The 21,273-nt window shown below is 44.1% G+C and overlaps 1 long non-coding RNA gene across 1 annotated transcript; it reads left to right on the top strand.

Moving 5' to 3' along the window:
- The first annotated feature begins 457 nt into the window (after nt 1–457).
- LOC121002701 lies at nt 458–17,862 on the top strand. Its single transcript, XR_005779314.1, has 3 exons — nt 458–469; nt 5,761–5,766; nt 17,730–17,862. It is a non-coding gene; the product is annotated as an uncharacterized LOC121002701 (long non-coding RNA).
- The last annotated feature ends 3,411 nt before the right edge of the window (nt 17,863–21,273 follow it).

Raw genomic sequence — 21,273 nt, 5'->3', positions numbered from 1 at the left:
AGTAGTAACAATATGAAATCCCTGTTAGCTCAATTTAACAAATAATAATAAGATCCCACAACTCTAAACTGCTCTATCATACGGTAGCATTGCATAATAAAGTGCATAGTTCAACACATATTACCTCTAAAGTCACGCTTAGTCGAGTGGTAGAGAGCCACATTGGTTAAAGTCTAAACCTACAAGCAGCAGAGATAAATACGTAAACATATTACCGACCAGTGATCAGACACCCCGATGTACGTTTCGCATCACGCTTCTTCAAGGGGATAGTGTGCTAAATGAGCTACCCACATATTTATATACTGGTGCTCCACTTGATTCACAACTTAATTCATAACAGGTGAACACTTATATAACAGGAATCCAGAATATGTCCGCCCCATATGCTCCGGCGTGCGTTCCACCATGGAACGCACGTCGTCACTTCCAGTTTGTGAGAGAATACAGCCAGACCCATCTTTATTCAGTGATCCAGAAATAATGATAATATAATAATATGATAATATGCCACCCGCCCAGTTGTCCAATGTGCCAATGTAAGGGTTATGTCAGAATGTATAATTTGTCCTGAAACGCTAATGCGTTCCACCCTGGAAAGCACACCGGATATCCAGTGCCAGGCTACGTCCACATATTCAGACAGCTGACCATCTCCCAGGAGGTCACCTGACCGGAAACACATGTGCGTTCCAGCATGGACAAGGTGACCAGTCATTGGTCCTTGAGGGGTATAACAACTGGCCGCCTAATAACGGACAATTAATCAATACACCTTGATCTTAATACATAAGAGAATATAATAAAATGAATATATAAATATAAAGGGACAAATACCACCAGTGCCACACAGTGAATAAAGTGCAAAGTGACGTGAAACAAACATGCAAAAAAACTGAAATTAAAATAACCAAATTCATAAAAAATATACATATAAGCCAGTATGTGAAAATATACCATATGATCATTTATATAAATAACCCCTGTAGATAAATAGTGACAAATAAATATATATAGAACCATTATTAGAATAAATAAATAATGCTGTCCCTCTATAATCAAATCAATAATAATTCATAAAACGTGACAACAATATATATATAATCAATTATATAGTCATTAGATATGCCCTATTAAATAAATAAATAATGAAAATTGGTAAAAATAAAAAAAATACAAATAAATAGAAAGTCCAGAATAAAAAGTATTGTTAATATCAATAATGCTATCCCTCCCGTTATATTGATTGTTCTCTCAGAAGTCCATTCAAACCGGATATCTCTGATTCCTGATGTCCTACAACAAAACCAAGACACAAAATCAAATTAATGAATCAAAAAAATAAAAGTCATCACACATTAAAAGAGCGATAATCCTAAGATTGCACCAGAAAACCATAATATACGGCAAAACTCTACACACTAAAACCAATACATATGGAACATCTCAATTAATTAGTTAGTTAAAAAACCTCTACTAACTCCGTAGTCATTCATAGAAAAGGGGAAAAACTCTGATTCTCATTCAGACCAAGAGGGGTAACTGTATCCAATTTAAAAATCCATCTCGCTTCCCTTTGTGCGAGCAGTCGTTTCCAATTGCCCCCTCTTTTTCCCACCAAAATCCTGTCTATACCTCTTATCTTCAACAAGGATCCGTTGCTGTTGTGGTGAGACTTGAAGTGACGGGGAATGGTTTTTAATCTCGTAACGTCATCTTCATCTTTTGCTGCTTTGTTTCCTAGAACATGTTCTCTCACTCGTCTTTTTAATTCCCTAAAGGTTAAACCCACATATAACCATTTACACGGGCAGCTGGCCACATACATGACTCCAAATGTATTGCACAAAATTGTGTGTATAATCTGATATGTCGTATGACCAGTCCTGTCCATGAATGATGTCACCCTTTCCACATTGGGGCATGCAACACAACTTCCACAGGGGCAACAGGTGACCTCCTGGGAGATGGTCAGCTATCTGAATATGTGGACGGAGCCTGGCACCGGATATCCGGTGTGCTTTCCAGGGCAAATGATACATTCTGACCTAACCCTTACATTGGCACATTGGACAACTAAGCGGGTGGCATATTATCATATTATTATATTATCATTATTTCTGGATTACTGAAGAAAGATGGGTCTGGCTGTATTCGCTCACAAACCGGAAGTGACGACGTGCGTTCCATGGTGGAACGCACGCCGGAGCATATGGGGAGGACATATTCTGGATTCCTGTTATGTAAGTGTTCAGCTGTTATGAATTAAGTTGTGAATCAAGTGGAGCACCAGTATATAAATATGTGGGTAGCTCATTTAGCACACTATCCCCTTGATGAAGCATGATGCGAAACGTACGTCGGGATGTCGGATCACTGGTCGGTAATATGTTTACCGTTTTATCTCTGCTGCTTGTAGGTTTAGACTTTAACCAATGTGGCTCTCTACCGCTCGACTAAGCATGATTTTAGAGGTAATATGTGTTGCACTATGCATTTTATTAGGCAATGCTACCGTATGATAGAGCAGTTCAGAGTTGTGGGATATTCTCATTATTTGTTAAATTGAGCTAACAGGGATTTCATATTGTTACAACTGACGGTGTATTTTATGTATTTGTGTATGGTTGTCATCGCCATCTACAGTTTTTATATATTTGTGTGAATAAATAAAGGTTATACATATTTTTGACATTTATGCAGCACTGGGTTGTTGTTCTCTTATTGGTGTCACAAATAAACAGGGTGGTGTGATATAACTGTTGTGGCAAAAAATAATAATTGAAGGGTGTGATATACCAGCTTCCACAAAATACTGATTAAGGGGTTCTATATACCTGCTTCCACCAAATATTGATTGAGGGGTGCGATATACCTGCTTCCACAAAATACTGATTAAGGGGTTTGATATACCTACTTCCACAAAATATTGATTGAGGCCTGCGATATACCTGCTTCCACAAAATACTGATTAAGGAGATTGATATACCTACTTCCACTAAATATTGATTGAGGCCTGCGAGATACCTGCTTCCACAAAATACTGATTGAGGGCTGCGATATACCTGCTTCCACAAAATACTGATTGAGGGGATTTATATACCTGTTTCCACCAAATATTGATTGAGGCCTGCGATATACCTGCTTCCACAAAACACTGATTAAGGGGATTGATATACCTGCTTCCACCAAATACTGATTGAGGCCTGTGAGATACCTGCTTCCAAAAAATACTGATTAAGGGGTTTGATATACCTGTTTCCACAAAATATTGGTTGAGGCCTGCGATACACCTGCTTCCACAAAATACTTTTTAAGGTTTTTGATATATCTGTTTCCACCAAATATTGAGTGAGGCCTGCGATATACCTGCTTCCACAAAATACTGATTAAGGGTATTGATATACCTGCTTCCACAAAATACTGATTAAGGGGTTTGATATACCTACTTCCACCAAATATTGATTGAGGCCTGCGATATACCTGCTTCCACAAAATACTGATTAAGGGGATTGATATACCTGCTTCCACCAAATATTGATTGAGGCCTACGAGATACCTGCTTCCACAAAATACTGATTAAGGGGTTGGATATACCTGCTTCCACAAAATTTTGATAGAGGCCTGCGATATACCTGCTTCCACAAAATACTGATTGAGGGCTGCGATATACCTGCTTCCACAAAATACTGATTAAGCGGTTTGATATACCGGTTTCCATCAAATATTGATTGAGGCCTGCAATATACCTGCTTTCACAAAATACTGATTAAGGGAATTGATATACCTGCTTCCACAAAATACTGATTGAGGCCTACAAGATACCTGCTTCCACAAAATACTGATTAAAGGGTTTGATATACCTGCTTCCACAAAATATTGATTGAGGCCTGTGATATACCTGCTTCAACAAAATACTGATTAAGGCAATTGATATACCTACTAACACAAAATACTGATTAAGGGTTGCAATATTCCTGCTTCCACAAAATACTGATTAAAGGGATTGATATATCTGCTTCCACCAAATATTGATTGAGGCCTACGAGATACCTGCTCCCAGAAAATACTGATAATGGGGTTGGATATACCTGCTTCCACAAAATTTTGATTGAGGCCTGCGATATATCTGCTTCCACAAAATACTGATTAAGGGGTTTGATATACCTGTTTCCACCAAATATTGATTGAAGCCTGCAATATACCAGCTTCCACAAATACTGCTCTTTTCTTGGGACTTAGGCACAGGGTCATTTTGAAAATGACAGGCAGAGGAAGAGGCAGGCCACTCCGCAGGGATGGTAGGGGTCGGGCAGGTGCACCAGGCCGGAGCCTAAGTGGGAAGTTGGAGATGGTGCGTGCGATTACTTCAAAGGACGCACCAGAGTTGGTTGAGTGGCTCATTCAGCCTTGCGCTTCTTCACCCTCCTCATCCTCTGTATCTGCACCCTCCTCACTCTCTGCTGTGTGCACCCCCAAAGACAACACCACCACCACCATAGCCCCTCCACTCGAGTCAGAGGAATTATTTTCCCATCCATTCCCAGACCTTACCAATGCGCAGCCATTCTTGACATCGGATGAGGAAGAGGAGGTAGCAACGGCCGCCACCCAGCGGTCTGACGACAATACCCAGATCAGCCCAAGGAGGGAGGTCCCCGCTGTTGCTGCCTACTGCGAGATCTCAAATGTCAGTGGTGGTGAAGGTGATGATGATGTTGTGTCGATGGACATCACGTGGGTACAAGAGAGGAAGAGGAGGGGAGTTCAGAGGGAGGGACGGAGCAGCAGAGAGGGAGAAGAAGGAGGAGAAGCAGGCAGAGCTCGCAGGGCACAGGAGGCAAAAAGCAGACTGCAAATGTATCTGGAGTGAGCCATCCACCATGCACAGTCGCTTCTGGCGCTCCCAGGACACCGGCACATGGCTCCGCAGTGTGGGCTTTTTTTAACATGTCAGCTGCTGACAATTGTGTTGCCATCTGCAGCCTGTGCTATCAACACATAAGTCGCGGTAAGCCCAGCACTCACCTAGGGACGACTGCCTTAACCCCTTAAGGACGCAGGGCGTACCAGTACGCCCTATTTCCCGAGTCCTTAAGGACTCAGGGTGTACCGGTACGTCCTAACTTGAAATCGGTATTCCGGCGCCCCAGGGGTTAATCGGAACGGGATTTCGGCTGAAATTATTCAGCCGGCATCCTGTGACAACGCCAGGGGGGTCATGTGGGGGGGTCAGGCGGGCGGTGCGGCAGGCGGGATCGCGATCCCCCGCCCGCCTCCCCTTGAAAATTTGTTGGTGTTCAGTGGGTATACCAGGGTGCCAGCACATTGCTGGCACCCTGGTATAAATGGCTGACATCGGTGATGCGATGTCAGCCGTTTAACCCTTTCCATACAGCGGTCCGTACGGACCGCTGTATGGAAAAAGTTAACAGTAAGAGGGAGCTCCCTCCCTCTCCCATCGGGGGGCTGCAGTGCCTTTGCAGCCCCCCGATGGGGAGGGAGAGAGCCCCCAGACAGCCCCCCAACAGATCCCCTCCTTACCCTTCCCCGTCTGCGCAGTTCTGACCAGTACTGAGCAGACGGGGAAGGTTCCCATGGCAACAGGACGCTGTCTCAGGCATCCTGCTGTCCATGGTGCTGAACAGATCTGTGCTAAAAGGCATAGATCTGTTCAGACAAAGTGTAAAATACAGTACAGTACAATATATATTGTACTGTACTGTATTATACAGACATCAGACCCACTGGATCTTCAAGAACCAAGTGGGTCTGGGTCAAAAAAAAAGTGAAAAAAAGTGGAAAAAAAAAGGAAAAATCAAAAAACACATTTATCACTGATTAAAAATGGAAAAAATAAAATTCCCTACACATGTTTGGTATCGCCGCGTCCGTAACGACCTGATCTATAAAACGGTCATGTTACTTTCCCCGCATGGTGAACGCCATAAAAATAAAAAAATAAAAACTATTAGGAAATTGAAATTTTGCCCACCTTACTTCCCAAAAAAGGTAATAAAAGTGATCAAAAAAGTCGCATGTACGCCAAAATAGTACCAATCAAACCGTCATCTCATCCCGCAAAAATCATACCCTACCCAAGATAATCGCCCAAAAACTGAAAAAACTATGGCTCTCAGACTAAGGAAACACTAAAACATGATTTTTTTTGTTTCAAAAATGAAATCATTGTGTAAAACTTAAATAAATAAAAAAAGTATACATATTAGGTATCGCCGCGTCCGTATCGACCGGCTCTATAAAAATATCACATGACCTAACCCCTCAGGTGACCACCGTAAAAAAATAAAAATAAAAACGTTGTAAAAAAAAGCCATTTTTTGTCATCTTACGTCACAAAAAGTGTAATAGCAAGCGATCAAAAAGTCATGTGCACCCCAAAATAGTGCCAATCAAACCGTCATCTCATCCTGCAAAAAATGAGACCCTACTTAAGATAATCGCCCAAAAACTGAAAAAACTATGGCTCTTAGACTATGGAGACACAAACATTTTTTTTGTTTTAAAAATGAAATCATTGTGTAAAACTTGCATAAATAAAAAAAATTGTATACATATTAGGTATCGCCGCGTCCATGACAACCTGCTCTATAAAATGACCCCATGATCTAACCTGTCAGATGAATGTTGTAAATAACAAAAAAAAAAACGTGCCAAAAAATCTATTTCTTGTTACCTTGCCGCACAACAAAGTGTAATATAGAGCAACCAAAAATCATATGTACCCTAAACTAGTACCAACAAAACTGCCACCCTATCCCGTAGTTTCTAAAATGGGGTCACTTTTTTGGAGTTTCTACTCTGGGGGTGCATCAGGGGGGCTTCAAATGGGACATGGTGTCAAAAAAACCAGTCCAGCAAAATCTGCCTTCCAAAAACCGTATGGCATTCCTTTCCTTCTGCGCCCTGCCGTGTGCCCGTACAGCGGTTTACGACCACATATGGGGTGTTTCTGTAAACTACAGAATCAGGGCCATAAATAATGAGTTTTGTTTGGCTGTTAACCCTTGCTTTGTAATTGGAAAAATAATATTAAAATGGAAAATCTGCCAAAAAAGTGGAATTTTGAAATTGTATCTCTATTTTCCATTAAATCTTGTGCAACACCTAAAGGGTTAACAAAGTTTGTAAAATCAGTTTTGAATACCTTGAGGGGTGTAGTTCCTTAGATGGGGTCACTTTTATGGAGTTTCTACTCTAGGGGTGCATCAGGGGGGCTTCAAATGGGACATGGTGTCAAAAAACCAGTCCTGCAAAATCTGGCTTCCAAAAACCATACGGCGCACCTTTCCCTCTACGCCCTACTGTGTGCCCGTACAGTAGTTTACGGCCACATATGGGGTGTTTCTGTAAACGGCAGAGTCAGGGCAATAAAGATACAGTCTTGTTTGGCTGTTAACCCTTGCTTTGTTGGTGAAAAAAATGGGTTAAAATGGAAAATTAGGCAAAAAAATGAAATTCTCAAATTTCATCCTCATTTGCCAATAACTCTTGTGCAACACCAAAAGGGTTAACGATAGAGGTGGGACGAATCCAATTTTTTTAGAATCCGAATCCGAAAAGGTTCTCGAATATATCGAATCTTTCGAATCTCGAATCCTACGAATCCTGTACATAATTGTGTGAACGCACGGTGTAAGAAACAAAGTCAGACCGCGTCAGTTTGTCTGAACCTCCATCTCCCAGTCACGGTCGCACCCTATATGACCGCGATGACCCCTGCTATGACCCCTGCTCCTATCACTACAGAACATACAGGGTAATACAGCCCCATACCTCTTACATCCAGTGACGTCTCTTGTAGATGTTCTCTTTCCTCATCTTCTCCTTTCAGACCTTCAGACCAGACCACCATTTTTCAGCCATTTTTCGTCTCTGCAGCTTGACAAAAAAAATATCTTAGTTTACTACTTTTCCATCATCCTCCCATCTTCTGGACAAATCATCCTAACACCCCCAATACTGTGCCGCTGTGCTCCCCAATACTATACTGCAGAAACAGATAATGCCCCTGATAATACTAGTACCACACAGAGCCCCCCATATAAAATACCCCTTCTTTGTGGGCTCAGTAGATGCCCCCATAGTGCCCCCCAATAATGTGCCAATAAGAAGTGGCCCCACAGTGCCACCCAATAATGTGCCAGTAAGTGTCCCCATAGATGTCCCCCTAATCATGTGCCAGTATCAAGTGCGGAGTGCCTCTCTCCTCCCCCCCATGTGCCGGTATCATAGTGCCATCTCCCCCCCAATGTGCCAGTATCATAGTGCCATCTCCCCCCATAATGTGCCAGTATCATAGTGCCTCCCCCCATAATGTGCCCGTATCATAGTGCCATCTCCCCCATAATGTGCCAGTATCATAGTGCCTCCCCCCAATGTGCCAGTAGTATCATAGTGCCTCTCACCTCTGCCCCTGGCATCCACAGATCCCCCATCCTATAACAGTGCCATACACAGACCCCCCCACCCCATAACAGTGCCATACACAGACCCCCCCCACCCCATAACAGTGCCATCCACAGACCCCCCCATCCTATAACAGTGCCATCCACAGACCCCCCCATCCTATAACAGTGCCATCCACAGACCCCCCCATCCTATAACAGTGCCATCCACAGACCCCCCCACCCTATAACAGTGCCATCCACAGACCCCCCACCCCATAACAGTGCCATCCACAGACCCCCCCACCCCATAACAGTGCCATCCACAGACCCCCCCACCCCATAACAGTGCCATCCACAGACCCCCCCACCCCATAACAGTGCCATCCACAGACCCCCCCACCCCATAACAGTGCCATCCACAGACCCCCCCACCCCATAACAGTGCCATCCACAGACCCCCCACCCCATAACAGTGCCATCCACAGACCCCCCCACCTCATAACAGTGCCATCCACAGACCCCCCCACCCCATAACAGTGCCATCCACAGACCCCCCTCACCCCATAACAGTGCCATCCACAGACCCCCCACCCCATAACAGTGCCATCCACAGACCCCCCCACCCCATAACAGTGCCATCCACAGACAGCCCCCACCCCAAACCAGTGCCATCCACAGACCCCCCCACCCCAAACCAGTGCCATCCACAGACCCCCCATCGTATAACAGTGCCATCCACAGACCCCCCATCCTATAACAGTGCCATCCACAGACCCCCCCACCCCATAACAGTGCCATCCACAGACCGATCCCCCACCCCATAACAGTGCCATCCACAGACCGACCCCCCACCCCATAACAGTGCCATCCACAGACCGCCCCACCCCATAACAGTGCCATCCACAGACCCCCCCACCCCATAACAGTGCCATCCACAGACCCCCCCCACCCCATAACAGTGCCATCCACAGACCCCCCCACCCCATAACAGTGCCATCCACAGACCCCCCCACCCCATAACAGTGCCATCCACAGACCCACCCCCCACCCCTTAACAGTGCCATCCACACAGACCCCCCCCCCCCATTGCCGCTCCAGTAGTTATAAAATGTGTAATTCTGATTAATAATCATGCTGCCCCCTCTGTCTGTAGTATAACATTTAATGAATCTTACTCACAGGGCTACTGCTATCGTAATGCAGGCCGGCCGGGCAGACGAGCGGCAGCGTCACTGACTGACGTCACCTGCCTGCACCGCCTGCTTTATGAATGAAGCAGGCAGCGCAGGCATGTGACGTCAGTCAGTGACGCTGCCGCTCGTCTGCCTGGCCGGCCTGCATTACGATAGCAGTAGCCCTGTGAGTAAGATTCATTAAATGTTATACTACAGACAGAGGGGGCAGCATGATTATTAATCAGAATTACACATTTTATAACTGTACTGGAGCGGAGGGGCCGGAGTACAGTGAACGCATCGGCCCCCAGCTCCGCCTCCCAGTCCCTCCCACCGGATTCGTTTCAGGCAAATTACGTCGGGATTCGAGTCCACGAGTCCCACGAATCCAGCAAGATTCGAGGGATTCGTGGATTCGATGAATCCCCCGTCCCATCTCTAGTTAACGAAGTTTGTAAAATCAGTTTTGAATATCTTGAGGGGTGTAGTTTATAGAATGGGGTCATTTTTGGGCGGTTTTTGTAAATTTCTGAAATATTTCAAGGTTTGCTTCTAAACTTCTAAGCCTTGTAACATCCCCAAAAAATAAAATATCATTCCCAAAATGCTACAAACATGAAGTAGACATATGGGGAATGTAAAGTCATCACAATTTTTGGGGGTATTACTATGTATTACAGAAGTAGAGAAACTGAAACTTTGAAATTTGCTAATTTTTCAAAATGTTTGGTAAATATGGTATTTTTTTATGTAAAAAAATTTACTCTTTTGACCCAATTTTAGCAGTGTCATGAAGTACAATATGTGACGAAAAAACAATCTCAGAACGGCCTGGGTAAGTCAAAGCGTTTTAAAGTTATCAGCACTTAAAGTGACACTGGTCAGATTTGCAAAAAATGGCCAAGTCCTTAAGGTGAAATAGGGCTGAGTCCTTAAGGGGTTAAGAAGGCACCTGGCCTCTCATCATCGAGCCCAGAGGGAGCAATGCTGTCAGAACCCACAAAGCCACACTCCCAGCGCTCCACGTCCTGACTCTTCTCCTTTTCATCTCTCCTCCCATTTGTCCTCCACTCCACCTTCCACCAGGCCGTCGTCACATTCATCTGGCAGCAGGCAGGCATCAGTGGCCCAAATGTTCGAGCGTAAAAAGTTTATGACGCCGGATAACTCTCTTGCCCAACTGCTGACCGCTGGCTTGTTAGAACTGCTAACCCGCCAACTACTGCCATATAAACTGCTGGACTCGGAGGCATTTAGAAAATTTGTGGCATTGGCACACCGCAATGGAAGGTCCCCGGAAAGAAATATTTCTCCCAGAAGGGCTTTCCAGAGCTTTATGGCCAAGTTCAGCAGCAAGTGAATAAATCTCTGGCACACAGTGTCGGTGCCAAGATACATCTGACCACAGACATGTGGTCTAGCAAACACGGGCAGGGAAGGTAGATAACTTTTACTGCCCACTGGGTGAACTTTCTGACGGCCGTCAAGAATATAACCCATGGCTCCCGTGTGGATTTGGTGTTACCGCCAAGGATTGCATACAGGCCGGCCTCTTCTTCTCCTCCTCCTCCTACTCCATCCTCCGTCTCCTCCTCGGCTGACTCCTCCTTTTTCACTGCTACTGCATCTTCCGTTGCGCCCCCCAAGCTTCCCAGAACCTATTTAACGTGCCAGGTGAGACATTGCCATGCTGTGCTGTGGCTGTTGTGCCTGGAAGCCAAGAGCCACACCGGTCCTGCACTGCTTTCAGCTCTGCGGTCACAGGCCGATCAGTGGCTAACCCCGCTCAATTTGACAGTTGGTAAAGTGGTGTGGGACAACGGTGCCAATCTGCTGAGCGCATTGAAACAGGGCAAAATGACAGAGGGCACAAGTCCTGAACTTAGTCATGCAGCAATTCGTTGCCAAATACCCCGGGTCCAGGACGTCTTGCGGCAGGCCAATAAAATCTCTGGCCATTTTAGGCCGGCCTCTTCTTCTCCTCCTCCTACTCCATCCTCCGTCTTCTCCTCGGCTGACTCCTCCTTTTCCACTGCTACTGCCTCTTCCGTTGTGCCTCCCAAGCTTCCCAGAACCTATTTAACGTGCCAGGTGAGACGTTGCCATGCTGTGCTGCGGCTGTTGTGCCTGGAAACTAAGAGCCACACCGGTCCTGCACTGCTTTCAGCTCTGCGGTCACAGGCCGATCAGTGGCTAACCCTGCTCAATTTGACAGTTGGTAAAGTGGTGTGGGACAACGGTGCCAATCTGCTGAGCGCATTAAAACAGGGCAAAATGACACACGTGCCATGCAGGGCACACGTCCTGAACTTAGTCATGCAGCAATTCGTTGCCAAATACCCCGGGTCCAGGACGTCTTGCAGCAGGCCAATAAAATCTCTGGCCAAAAGTGGGGTCACTTTTTTGGAGTTTCTACTCTAGGGGTGCATCAGGGGGCTTCAAATGGGACATGGTGTCTAATAACCAATTCAGCAAAATCTGCCTTATAGAAACCATATGGTGTTCCTTTCCTTCTGCACCCTGCCGTGTGCCCGTACAGTAGTTTACGACTACATATGGGGTGTTTCTATAAACTACAGAATCAGGGCAATAAATATAGAATTTTGTTTGGCTGTTAACCTTTGCTTTGTTACTGGAAAAAATGTATTAAAATGGAAAATTTGCCCAAAAATTAAAATTCAGAAATTTTATCTCCATTTGCCAATAACTCTTATGGAACACCTAAAGGGTTTGTAAAATCAGTTTTTAATACCTTGAGGCATGTAGTTTCCATAATGGGTTCATTTTTGGGTGGTTTCTATTATGTAAGCCTTCACAAAGTGACTTCAGACCTGAACTGGTCCTTAAAAAGTGGGTTTTGGAAAATTTCAGAAAAATTTCAAGATTTCCTTCTAAACTTCTAAGCCTTGTAAAGTCCCCAAAAAATAAAATGGCATTCCCAAAATGATCCAAACATGAAGTAGACATATGGGGAATGTAAATTAATAACTATTTTTGGAGGTATTACTATGTATTATAGAAGTAGAGAAATTGAAACTTAGAAATTTGAAGATTTTTCCAAATTTGGGGTAAATTTTGTATTTTTTTATAAATAAAAATGAATTTTTTTGACTACATTTTTACCAGTGTCATAAAGTACAACATGTGACGAAAAAACAATCTCAGAATGGCCTGGATAAGTAAAAGCGTTTTAAAGTTATTCACACATATATTGACACTGGTCAGATGAGAGTGACAAGGGAGGGGGGGGAATGAGAGTGACAAGTGAGGGGGGAGAAAATGATGAGAGTGACAAGGGAGGGGGGGAAATGATGAGTGACAAGGGAGTGTGGGGGGGGAATGATGAGAGTGACAAGGGAGTGGGGGGAAGAATGAGAGTGACAAGGGAGGGGGGGATGAGAGTGACAAAGGAGGGGGGGAAATGAGAGTGACAAGGGAGGGGGGGAAATGAGAGTGACAAGGGAGGGGGGGAATGAGAGTGACAAGGGGGGGGGAATGAGAGTGACAAGGGAGTGGGGGGGAAATGAGAGTGACAAGGGAGTGGAAATGAGAGTGACAAGGGAGGGGGGAATGAGAGTGACAAGGGAGGGAGGGGGGAGAAGAGAGTGACGAGGGGGGGGGGTTGAAGAGAGTGACGAGTTTTGTTCTAGTTGATAAAAAATTATTTTCCATGTAATTATATATATTTTTTAAATAAAATGCACTTTATACTGTTTTATGCATTTTTACATTGATCCGCAACACACCCGCTTGGCACCCCTATAGAAATGCCTATTCTTGTCCGCAAGCTGCTCTTTTGTGGAGCTGCTGACCCGAAGATCGGGGCCGCGCTCCGCAAATGCTGTCCGCATCCATTCCGTCCCCATAGAAAATGAATGCGGACGTGTGAATAGAGCCTAATGCTCCATTATGTGCTCCCTACACGTTGCTGGAACTGCCTGCCGGATCCGAAAAATCTGTATGCAAACGGATATCATTTGTTTCCGGATCCAGATGCGGATCCGTCTGACAAATGCATTGCAATACCGGATCTGTCTCTCCGGTGTCATCTGGAAAAACGGATCCGGTATTTATTTTTTTCACAGACTTAAAGGTCTGTGCATGTGCAGACCGGGAAACTGGATTTGTTTTTCCGGAACACTTGGTACCGGATCCGGCATTAATACATTTCAATGGAATATAATGCCGGATCCGGCAAACCGGCAAGTGTTCCGGAATTTTGCCCAGAGAAAATACAGCAGCATGCTGGGTATCTTCTCTGGCCAAATACCATAAAAGGGACTGAACTGAAGACATCCTAATGCATACTGAACGGATTGCTTTCCATTCAGAATGCATTGGGACAAAACTGAAGCGTTTTTTTCCGGTATTGAGCCCCTATGACGGAACTCAATACCGGAAAACTTTAACACTAGTGTGAAAGTAACCTAAGTGTGATGTAGTGACGTTATAGCGCCTGTTGTGCCTAGCCACCTGACATACCAGAGCAGATCTCTGAACACAGATCTTCTCAGGTCTATCCGGCGGTTAAGCGCAGTAGGTGTAAGGCCCCTTTCACACGTGCGAGTTTTCCGCGCGGGTGCAATGCGTGAGGTGCACGCATTGCACCCGCACTGAATCCGGACCCATTAATTTCTATGGGGCTGTGCACATGAGCGGTGATTTACATGCATCACTTGTGCGTTGCGTGAAAATCGCAGCAAGCTCTATTTTGTGCGTTTTTCACGCAAGGCAGGCCCCATAGAAGTGAATGGGGCTGCATGAAAATCGCAAGCATCCACAAGCAAGTGCGGATGCAGTGCGATTTTCACACACGGTTGCTAGGAGACAATCGGGTGAGGACCCGATCATTACTATTTTCCCTTATAACATGGTTATAAGGGAAAATAATAGCATTCTGAATACAGAATGCTAAGTAAAATAGGGCTGGAGGGGTTAAAAAAATAATAATAATAATTTAACTCACCTTAAAGGGTTTCTGTCACCCTGCAAAACTCATTTTTTTTTTTTTGGATAGTTAGATTCCTCATAGTGCGATATAGGAGAATATAATGCTCTTACTTACTTTCATGCGGCCGATTCTTTATAAAACGAACTTTTATAATATGTAAATGAGGGCTCTACCAGCAAGTAGGGCGTCTACTTGCTGGTAGCTGCTGCAGAAATCCGCCCCCTCGCCGTGTTGATTGACAGGGCCAGCCGTGATCTCCTCCTCCGGCCGGCCCTGTCAGTAATTCAAAAATCGCGCGCCTCGCGTCATTCGGCGCAGGCGCTCTGAGATGAGGAGGCTCGTCTCCTCAGCACTCCCTCAGTGCGCCTGCGCCGATGACGTCTTCTCTTTCGGTGATGTCATCGGCGCAGGCGCACTGAGGGAGTGCTGAGGATACGAGCCTCCTCATCTCAGAGCGCCTGCGCCGAATGACGCGAGGCGCGCGATTTTTGAATTACTGACAGGGCCGGCCGGAGGAGGAGATCACGGCTGGCCCTGTCAATCAACACGGCGAGGGGGCGGATTTCTGCAGCAGCTACCAGCAAGTAGACGCCCTACTTGCTGGTAGAGCCCTCATTTACATATTATAAAAGTTCGTTTTATAAAGAATCGGCCGCATGAAAGTAAGTAAGAGCATTATATTCTGCTATATCGCACTAGGAGGAATCTAACTATCCAAAAAAAAAAATATGAGTTTTGCGGGGTGACAGAAACCCTTTAATCCACTTGTTCGCGCAGCCCGCATCTCTTCTGTCTTCATCTGTGAGGAAAAGGACCTTTGATGACGTCACCACGCTCATCACATGATCCATCACCATGGTGATGGATCATGTGAATGACCATGTGATGAGCGCAGTGACGTCATCAAAGGTCCTTTTCCTCACAGATGAAGACAGAAGAGATGCCGGCTGAGCGAACAAGTGGATTAAGGTGAGTTAAATTATTATTATTATTTTTTTAACCCCTCCAGCCCTATTTTACTTAGCATTCTGTATTCAGAATGCTATTATTTTCCCTTATAACCATGTTATAAGGGAAAATAATACAATCTACACAACCTTGAATCTACACAACCTTGGTCTGGGTACCACAGTCAGTTTTTTATGACGCGCGTGCAAAACACATTGCACTCGTGCGATAAACACTGAACAACGTAACTCAATCGCCGTCAAAACTGATTGCAATTGGGTACCTACTCGCGCGGGTTTGCCGCAACGCATCCGGACCTTATCCGGACACGCTCGTGTGAAAGAGGCCTAATGGCGTCACTGCATCGCACCTGTCTGCACTAAACCACTGGTCACAGGGTGAATGGTGGAGCAAACTGCTCCGCCATTGTATTGAGCTCAGTCTGCCTGTGTAGTTGGAGGAGGTATTAGAAAATAGATACATATTGTATGTAATGCCCCAACAGATTGCGTCTCCACTGTCTAGAGAGAGATATAGCTATATTTTCTATGAACTTAGAAGTAGGAATGAATGAATGAAGGTGCCTGGGCTGCTCCACCTGCTTCTCTATGAGATCACTACACCAATACTGGGGGAGGGGAAGGTAGCAGGGGAGCTACAGAGCATGTTGGTCCAGAGGGTGCTGCCAGAGAGGAAGATGTAATGTACAGAAAAAAAGAACAATTGGGGTCATTTATCAAACTGGTGTAAAGTAGAACTGGCTTAGTTGCCCTTAGCAACCAATCAGATTCCATCTTTCATTTTTCACAGCTCCTTTGGAAAATGAAAGGTGGTTTCTAATTGGTTGCTATGGGCAACTAAGCCAGTTCTACGTTACACTAGTTTGATTAATTTAAAATGCTCTATTCTTTGCATAGTAATACTTTTCATGGGATAACTCCTTTCTCATGTTTGGCATGATCCCAGCTGCCATAGGGAGACATTATGTTCAACACAGCAGCTTTAGAAATCTGGCTTATTTTTTGCCAAAATCTAGCACATTTTGGTACAAAATGTTGCAACTTGTTTTAGACGTAATATTGCAGCAAATGCAGAAAAAGCATGATCCTCTGTGCCATGCCGTGCTTGAAAAGAGGGCGTGACTTATGGAGAAAGTGATGTGGCTTGGTGAAATGGGGCGTAGCTTAACCACCTCAGCTCCCCTAGCTTAAACCCCCTTAATGACCAGACCACTTTTTACAATTCTGCACTACACTACTTTCACGGTTTATTGCTCGGTCATACAACTTACCACCCAAATGAATTTTACCTCCTTTTCTTCTCACTAATAGAGCTTTCATTTGGTGGTATTTCATTGCTGCTGACATTTTTACTTTTTTTGTTATTAATCGAAATTTTTGCAAAAAAATGACATTTTTCACTTTGTGTTGTAAAATTTTTCAAACAAAACTACATTTCTATATAAATTTTTCTCTAAATTTATTGTTCTACATGTCTTTGATAAAAAAAATACAATAAGTGTATATTTATTGGTTTGCGCAAAAGTTATAGCGTTTACAAACTATGTTTCCTGAGGTTCTACAATGCCCAGACAGTAGAAAACCCCCACAATTAACCCAATTTCGGAAAGTAGACACCCTAAGGTATTCGCTGATGGGCATAGTGAGTTCATGGAAGTTTTTATTTTTTGTCACAAGTTAGCGGAAAATGATTTATTTTTTTCTTACAAAGTCTCATATTCCACTAACTTGGGACAAAAAATAACATTTTACATGAACTCACTATACCCCTCACGGAATACCTTGGGGTGTCTTCTTTCCAAAATGGGGTCACTTGTGGGGTATTTATACTGCCCTGGCATTTTAGGGGCCCTAAAGCGTGAGAAGAAGTCTGGAATCCAAATGCGTAAAAAATGCCCTGTGAAATCCGAAAGGTGCTCTTTGGAATTTGGGCCCCTTTGCGCACCTAGGCTGAAAAAAAGTGTCACACATGTGGTATCGCCGTACTCAGGAGAAGTAGGGCAATGTGTTTTGGGGTGTCTTTTTACATATACCTGAAAGGGCCCCTGGTTTGTCTGTGGGTGAACCTCCGGCCGGGCAACCACTGAAGACCAATACACGTTGATAGGTTTAAAATGGTTGTTTCTTTATTCTGACATCGTAGACAATTTATAGATACAAACCACAAGATTACCATACAAACCACAAGATTATCATATACCTCCCCTAAGCTTAATCCAATCAGGTAACGAAAAAGTCATGATAATTTCGTAAAAACAAGGTACATATGTGACGCATTTATTATTCTTAGTATTCAGATATCTAACCACAATCTTTGTTGATTTCAGCTTTGTTCAAATATTTCTCGGAATTATCTTTGTTTATCTCGTACCAACATTTACCTGGTAAAATGTCTTGCATTTATCTAAACCACAGGTGAAGGTTAATATACAAAAAAATGCTTATATATATATATAACTCGTATTGCAGTAAATGTAAAATATATGTCTAATGCACATGTTAGATATATGTGTAACAGGTATATATGTGCATATATATGTTTCTGCAGCTATGATGCCATGCATTCGGCAATTCTCTCTTCAGGTACCTCTATTACAAATGTGGCTTTCTTTTGCTAAAGCATGCATATCTCTTTTTAGCCATGCGGTTTTGAGCTTCAGACAGCCATTTCCTGTTAGCTTGTGTTACTAGACCTTGTTGTCATAAGAGTATAAAATATTACCTTTAAAGAAGAACTCTGCATATTTAATACAAGCATAGAAGCTGAATTAATATATATATGTGAACGTGTGTGGATACAGACATAATTTCCTTACAATCCCCTCTTTGATCATATGGAATTCCCATTCCATATGATCACTCCTTATACCACACACCAATTCTCGGTATCTTTCTCAGGGTACTTCCCTTTTTAAGGGTGACATATTCACAGTTTCATTCTCTGAATCATCTGCTTACTAAACGGTTCAGGAAAGTTTTGATCTTTCAAGTCCTCAGTTTCTAGTTCATTGGTATACTCCCTGAACATAAATTCTTCCTCATACAAGTCCTGCATAGTCTTTGGATCCTTTGGACAAAGTGGTTTTGGATAGCCTCTTAGCCATCGCTCATATCTACTTTGCAGGCTTGGGGGTATGATCAAAGTAATTTCCTTTGAAGGCATCTTGTCCGAAAGACTCATGTTTGTCCGGGGAATTTCCTGAGGACTCCTTCTGGTGTCTTCTTGAGCCGGCTGGCGTGTATCCACTGTGGACTCTGGTCAGTAAGGACAGCCGTTCGAGCAACTCTTAGAACCTCAAATGGACCTTGGTATATTGGACCAGTCTTGTGGCGGGCAGCTAGTTGTTTCACCAGAACTTTGTCTCCGGGCAAGAATGGATGAGTTGGATCTGTGGAAAGAGGAGGAAAGGTGACAGCAACCTTATCATAATTTTCTGAGAGTATACCTACCAAGTGTTTCACGTACTGTTCCTGCAAGGCAAAAATGTTACTGTCAGTATCCGGTTCCTCACGGGTATTAGGGGGTCGACCGAATAACACCTCATAAGGTGACAACCCTGTTTGTTTATTTGGTGTCGTTCTTATTTGGTAGAGAATGGCGGGTAGAAATTTCAGCCAATCTTTCAATGTTCCTGAAGTAGCCTTTTTTAACCTATCCTTAATGGTTCTGTTCATTCTTTCCACTACTCCTGCGCTTTGGGGGTGGTAGGCTATATTGAGTTTCCACTGGAAACCCAAAATCTTTGTCAGTTCTTGTATTAGTTTGGATTGGAAAGCAGGTCCCTGATCTGAATGAATTACCCGAGGGAGTCCATACAGTGAAATCCATTGATTTATCAATGCCCTAGCTGTCACACCAGCTGTTTCTCCTGAAGTAGGTATGGCTACACACCATCCGGAGAACCTACAGACTATTACAAGCAGATATCTTATATTCCCGGGTTGCTTTGGCATGTGTGTATAATCCATCTGTAAATCTTGCAGAGGGCCTGTAGGGGGTGGTAGATTCCCATGTCTTCCGTGTGCTTTTCCTTGAACATTATTCTGTGCACAAGTCATGCATGAGTCGACCAGATCGTCTATCAATCTCTGCAATTGGTGTGTACAGAACAGTGACTTGTAATGTTCTGATATGTACTGTTTTCCTAAATGTCCAGGACCATGAAGATAAGATATTAGGAGCGGTGCTGATGCAGTAGGAACCCCTAATATCCGATCTTTTGTCCACATACCTGTACCTGTCGTCTGCAGTCCCTGAGATTTCCAGTACTTGATGTCCTCACTGGTAGACTGTTTCTGAAGTTGATATACTACTGACTCCCAGTTTTCACTTTCAAAGTCTGTCATGAATAATAACTTATTTTCCCTTCTCGTGTCTCTCTTGGCTGCCATTTTTGCTGCTCTGTCTGCTAGGTTGTTTCCCATAGCTTGATAATCTCCTTTTGCAGAGTGTCCTTTCACTTTTATCACACTTATGGCTTCTGGTAATTGAATTGCATGTAGCAAGTGATCTATGTATTTCTGATTCGCTACCTTCTTCCCGTCTGCTGAGATATACCCCCTATTTTTCCATATTAATGCATAATCATGCACTGTTCCAAATGCATAGCTACTATCAGTATAAATATTCACTTTGTGTCCTGCGAATATTTCACAGGCTCTTGTGAGCGCTACCAACTCAGCTTGTTGTGCCGAAGTTGTGACAATTGGTTCAGCTTCTATCACTTGATTTGGGAGCATGACCACTGCGTAACCTGTTTGGTATGTCCTGTCATCTGGTCTTGTGCATGATCCATCCACAAAAACATCTATACTGCCAGTCTGTGGTGTGTCCTTTAAATCTTCCCTAGGTGTTGTGCATGACAAGATTATTTCATCACATCTGTGTTCAGGTATTGGGTCTACTTGTTCGTCAGAACCTTCACGCTTAAGTCTCAAAAGTGTATGCAAAAATCTTATCACTGGTGAGGTGTCTGGACATGTCTTTATCAACAGGTTTGCCGTACTGAGTAATATGGTCTCATATCCGGACAGTCTCTGAGCTGTCATGTGTTGTGTGGTCATGTTTTGAAGGAGGGACAAGACTGTATGAGTGGTGAAAAGTTCCATTATATTTCCATGGACTATCTTAGTAGCATCCTTTACTGACATAGCCGCGGCTGCTAATGCTTGGAGACAGTGAGGCATTCCAAGAACTACAGGAGGTAATTTTCTCGATAGGTATGAAACTGGCCTGTTTTTCCCCCCATGTGTTTGTGTCAAAACCGCTGCATAGGTTTCTCCCGATACCACACAGTATAATTGGAATGGCTTTCCATAATCTGCCAGGGCAAAGGCTGGGGCTTGGGTCAGGGACCGAATCAATCTCTTAAAGGCTTCTACTCTGTCCTCTGTCCACTCCACTACCTTTGGTGCTTCTGTGAGTGTAGTTTTTCTTAGGATCGAATCCCAATGGGAGCAATCGGGAATCCACTGCCTACAATACACTATTGACCCTAGAAAGGACAGCATTGTAGCTTTGTCCCTCGGCCTGCTTAGGGAGGTCACTGCCTTGACTCTAGCGGGTGAGATCTTTCTCTCTCCTGCCTCTATTATGCACCCCAGATACTCTACCTGGGTACTTGCATATTGGATTTTCTTCTTCGAGGCCAGGTGTCCTTTGCTTGCCAAGTGGTCTAATAAACTCCGTGAATCTATTTCGCAGGCTTCTAACTCCGAATTGGAGAGTAAAAGGTCGTCTGTGTACTGTATTAAGGTGGATCCCCTCT

This window comes from Bufo bufo, chromosome 5 (genome assembly GCF_905171765.1).
Source record: "Bufo bufo chromosome 5, aBufBuf1.1, whole genome shotgun sequence".
Classification (NCBI taxonomy): Eukaryota; Metazoa; Chordata; class Amphibia; order Anura; family Bufonidae; genus Bufo; species Bufo bufo.
This window is presented reverse-complemented; position numbering and strand designations above follow the sequence as displayed.